Source organism: Octopus bimaculoides, chromosome 3 (assembly GCF_001194135.2).
Source record: "Octopus bimaculoides isolate UCB-OBI-ISO-001 chromosome 3, ASM119413v2, whole genome shotgun sequence".
In the NCBI taxonomy this organism is placed as follows: domain Eukaryota; kingdom Metazoa; phylum Mollusca; class Cephalopoda; order Octopoda; family Octopodidae; genus Octopus; species Octopus bimaculoides.
In genome coordinates, this window is record NC_068983.1 from 54,444,935 (window position 1) to 54,450,966 (window position 6,032).

Here is a 6,032-nt window from a genome sequence, read left to right on the forward strand (position 1 = left end):
GCTGTGTGGTAAGAAGGTGCAGTAGTGGTTGTGTGGTAAGAAGCTTGCTTCCTAATGACATTGTTCCGGGTTCAGTCTCACTGCATGGCACTTTGGACAAGTGTCTTCTACTATATATAGTATCCCCTTCTTTCATTTTACAATGTTTAAATTTCATAAAATATTAAACGGAACTGTCCTTGAAATGTTTGATGGTGCCAAATTTTTCAGATGTTACAAAGAGGGTTTTAAAAATTTAGTCTTAACTATGACCCAATTAAAGATGAAATTCCTTTACAATTCCCTATTAAAATGTCACTCTGGTACTTTCCTATTATCGACAGTCAATTCTATTATTAACTGAACTATTTCCCTCGTGAAACACATGTAATAGCTGATCGACAGACTCTCGGAACACTTTCTCGCGCAGTAAAAAGATACTGTCATCATTGGTTGCTGAGATTTTTTTCATGATTGTGCTGTTATTGTTTGGTGTAAGCTGGCCTGCGTGTTATGCACACATGAACAGACGCGGACATAATTGCATATTTTTATTACAAGATTTATTGTACTGGAGAACAAGTGAATATAAACTTCCAATGACTGCTGATAGAGAAAGTAAGAGATTAAAATCGAGCATAGTAAAGCTGAATAAGACTCGAGTTGTCGAACAGAGTTGGTTTGCAATTACGAAGTAGAATTCCTTTCATTTTTAGCTGGATTCAGCAAAGGAAAACTTGGTGTTACTTGGGAAGAGGCGAGATGTGTGTTCTCCATAGCTCTCACAAATCTCTCACAAATCTTACTTGTGGCGAGAAATGAGAATGTGTGTTCCTAGTGACAGTCTCAAACTTCTGCTCTTATTCTTGACGCGAAACTGCTTAAATATTAAGAAAAGCGGAAGAACTTCAAAGGCATGACATCGCTGCAAGCTGATTGGCTGATAATCAAGACAGACCACATGATTCGAGTGTGATGTGCACGTGTCTCGAATCTTGCAACTGAGGCTTTTAGGTTCAATTCTAGATCGCACTACAAGCTATTAAAGCTCATGGAGAAGGAAAAGAACAAGGAATTGAAACAAAGATCAATAATTTATTTACTAATCCTTTAGTAAATACAAAAAAAAATTGACTAGCGATAATGGGAAAGTACCGTAATTTTTCTCCATAGAGCCTTCCCACAATCTACGATGCTCAAATTCCCTACCGGGTCGAATATAGTGTGCTTCATCCTAAAATTGTTAAGAGATAATTAAACCCTCAAATCGCTTTGGTATATAAGTAATTTTGTTATCAACGGGGTATGTCTATATGCTGTCCTACTCTTCCATGAACCAAATTCATATACAGGGCATTGGGTTGCCTAGGGCTATAGTAGAAAACGCTTGCTAAAGATAGTACCACTAACTGCGACTGAACTGGAAACCATCTTGTTGGAAAGCGAACTTCTTAACCACACAACCGTCTCTGTGCCCACCACATCGATCTATCATGCTGAGAAATGATTCCCAAACGTAATAAAGTGAACATAATAGAATTATATTTTAAAAATGCGAAACTATAAAGTGAAATTTCATGCTTTCTTTATTAAATACTTAATTTTTTGAAGCTTAAATTTAAAAAAAAATACTTACAGGATAAAATATATTAAAACAGAACGGGCAATGTGTTGTGTTCTTGAATAAAACACATCATTTCACGTTGTTCCACTCCGTTCAGCTATAAATAAGCAACTCTGTGACGGGCTGTATAGAAGGAATGTTTTGATCTCGGTCACCTACACGCCATGGAAACCAGGTAAACGGTGTTATGAGTTCCAGGATCGGGACATTAATGTCCAGAGGATGGTGGCGGCGACGGCCGTGGTGGTGGTGGTCGTCGTTGTCGTGGTGGCGGTGGAGATGATGATGGTGATCATGATGATGATGATGATGATGTCAGAAATTCTATCACTTCGAGTGCATGCTTCAAAGCATTTTACGCTAGAACAGTTTCGCACTTCATCATTAGGAAAGACTCTTGAGCATTCCACTTATGATGTTCCTTGACCAGAGATCCGCTAGATTTTGAAACCCGAGGCACAGTGTATTGATTTTAGTTTTCTGAATGTTTCATTTTCCACCAAAACAATTTCGTTATTTATACATTCATTTCAACTTAACAAGTAACGTAGTTGGGGGTGGCGAAGGAGCACGATAGGGTGGTCCGTCTCGGGTGACGCTTTTATAGGGGCGGCACGTGTGGGTCTGCTGTGAAGGGCTGTCCTAAGTGACACACATTCTAGCGAGATCATTGAGCTAAACATTCACAAGGGAGTGCTACGCATGGGAAAAATATGGTTTTTAAAGGAAAATGGAATAGCCAGGACAAGATCAGAGAGAAGTGGAAACTTTAAAATAAATCCTTTTTGCATCATGCACAGAGTCTGAAATTTTGGGGTTGGGGCTAAGTCGGTTATCCCAGTGCTCAACTGCTACATATTTTATCGACCCCGAACGGATGAGAGGTAAAAAGAAGAAGGCCTGAAATTTTGTTGGGGTGGGGTTAGTCGATTAAATCAAACCCAGTACCTAGCTGGTACTTATTTCAACAACCCTGAAAGGATGAATGACAAAGTCGACCTCAGCGGAATTTGAATGCACAATGTAAAGACGAGCAGAATGCAGGTAAACATTTTGTCCTGCGTGCTAACGATTCTGCCATCTCGCCACCTTAACTTTAGAGTAAATAATGGTGAAAATAATGGACAATCTCAGTCAGAGAAGAATTCAGTCAAATTCATAGCCATTGATATTGATGTACGTTCAGATTTTTTAAAAGATAAGTTTATATAAATGATAGAAACTTCACGGATTGTTAACCAGCATACACCGTATCAGAACAATTACCCCCGAGGACAATTACCCGCCATAAGACAATTCCCCTGACGACAACTACCCCTAGGAAAATTATTCCCTCTCCAATATACAAAGAAGTTTTAAATCATCATCTGTTCTCCTTAGGGGTAATTGCCCCGGAGGGAGGGTGTCATTGTCCACGGGGGTATACTCGCGTACACACCTTGTGAAAACTTTGGCGGAGATCTCATTGAAGGACAATACAAAAGAAATGTAGATAAAGTTATCTACAGAAACTCAATAAGGAATTACAAAACTGTTTATAAGATCGGAAAGAATATTTAGTAATCTTTCTACCTATGTATACATAAAATGGCGAACAGCAAAGCGAAATATTACCGAAAGTAAACATGTAGAATGACAAATACAAGAATTTGTTTTTCTTTAAACTTCTTTGAGTTATTTCATTTAACTTTTATTTAACTTTTAAATATAAACAGAATAACCTTCAGATAATTGTTGAATCTTCCATTTATAACTCTCTCAAATAGAAGATATAAAAAATAAAAATCTGTAAACAAGTTATTCAGATAAATTTTTATCCTCTCTTTGTAAAATGTATTTCTATTTTTATATTCGAAAACACATCTAGAATTAAGTAAAAGATATGAAATTACTAATAAAAAAAAATGAATTCCTCTATATGCTATTGCGATTAGTGATGATTTTTGTCTCATTGTTGTTAGCTATGTTATATGTATAAAGATCGAAAGATTACCGAGTATTTTTTTTCTTCTATTAAAAAGGCTGAAACAAGAATTCTAGTTAATGTTGAAGTTAATTCTTGTTCCATTTTGAGGTGCTCGAGCGATGGCATATCTCGTAGGAAAGTTCCCGGAAATGACCGAACATTAGCTGGACATTAATCAATTATAAAACAAAAAGTGGAGAGTAAGAAGTAAATGACTTGATTTTTTACCATTTGCTGAAAGTGTAGTGAGGCTCCTGTTAAGTTTGGAACCATCGTGCTCAGTTCCACAGCCACAAACTATACCGTCATAAAAGCAAGGCCAGTTACGAAAAACTGTTTCCATAAAGGCATTAACTTCAATACGAACGAGGCTCGGTGAATCAGATCGTTTGATATATAACCAAATCAGCTAGAATATTCTCGCCAAACGGTTTAGTCGAACTTTCTAGAACTCCGTTGGTGATATAAAAAACTGGCGAATTGTATCCCAGGCAGGGCTAGCCAGAAGTTCACACGCCGCCTTGTCATTCTACTGCGTGAGAAGGTCTCTCACCCTCTTCTATGTTTTCCTTATAGAACGACACCTGCTGCTATACGGAAATATGTCATACAGTTCCATGATAGGTGTTTTCATTTATTCAACTGGAACAACCTGAGGTGTTACTCGAAGCTATGCCAACCAACTTGTGATAAGGTGTTCTCATTCTTTTCAATTGTTTCGTTCTCAACAACTATGAACTGTTTTTGTATTACTCTGAAAGCGCGTGGCATTTGTATTACTCTGATACTCGACGGCACGTTGTGTCCTTGAGAAAAAACGCTTCATTTCACGTTGCTCCCGCCCACTCAGCTGCCAAAAATGAGGAGTACTCGTAATTCAAAAGGCTAGCCTTGTCACATCCTGCGTCACTCTGAATCTCTTTGAGAACTACGTTAAGGGTAGGCGTGTCTTTGGAATGCTCAGCCACTGGAACGTTAATTTCACAGAACAGGCTGCTCCGGTGATTAGATCAACTGAAACACTCGTCGTCGTAAGAGAGGAATACCAGTTATATAATATAGTAAAACTTTGTACTTGTTCCATTCGATATTTCTTGGATGCCGTCCTATTTATTCAACTGTCGAATTTATGTCAATGCAAATGTTCCTGGTTAATAGAAGTCTATGGGAAATAATAGTATTAGTTTGGCCACTAAGGGCGGTGAGCTGGCAGAATCGTTAGCACGCCGGGCAAAATGCTTAGTGGCATTTCGTCCGTTTTGATGTTCTGAGTTCAAATTCCACCAAGGTAGAATTTTTCTTTCATCCTTTCGGGGTCGATAAAATAAGTACCAGTCGAACACTGATGTCGATGTAATCGAGTTACTCCCTCCATCGAAATTGCTGGACTCGTAACAAAATTTGAGACCAATATTAATGTGGTCTCTGTGAACGCAACACGCAGCCCACTACATGAATAAACTATTTAGCAAACCTAATATTACACTATAAAGGAAATCTGACAGATATCTCTCGCCGCTTCAGCGAACACCAAAACTGCGTATTAACAGTAAGTGGGTGTAAGGAGAAACAAGTGAATAAGAAGCAAAATGTAAAACAACACAAGACAAATGAAAAAAAATTATGTCGTTAGATGTCAAACAGATATCGAATTAGTTAAATGAAGTATGAAACTGTATGAGTCGTGGTATGTATTCAGAGGGTCTTCCTTCAGTTCAAAACCCACCGAAGTCGATCAACTTTGCCTTTCATAACCAACGTCTTGAACAACATCAAAAGCAATAGCAATATATTCTTGTTATACACACACACACACACACACACACACACACACACACACACACACACACACACATTTATTGTAATCCCTTGCCATATCGTGGTTCACTTATCACGGTTTATTATTTAAGTTTACGTCGATTCCTCCGTGGTGTTGTTTTGCATTTATAATAAAATAAATATATAAAAATTATAAAGTTAGTTAAAAAAAAATACAGTGCAGTACTGTTTTTACTTCGTGGATTTTCACCTAACGTAACACCCGCGATAGTCGAGGGGTTACTCTGTGTGTGTGTGTGTGTGTGTGTGTGTGTGTGTGTGTGTGTGTATTATATATATATATAGGCGCAGGAGTGGCCGTGTGGTAAGTAGCTTGCTTACCAACCACATGGTTCCGGGTTCATTCCCACTGCATGGCACCTTGGGCAAGTGTCTTCCACTATAGCCACGGGCCGACCAAAGCCTTGTGAGTGGATTTGGTAGACGGAAACTGAAAGAAGTCCGCCGTATATATGTATATATATATATACCGTGAATTTTTTTAGAGACACTTTCAAATTTATCAGAATATTGAGGCTGAAGATTGGAATAGTGAAATTTCTATTCACTTAACCATGAAACGATTCGTATCCAATTAACTAAAAGCTTGGCTTGTTTACGCTTTTCCCTCCGGTTTTTTGTTCT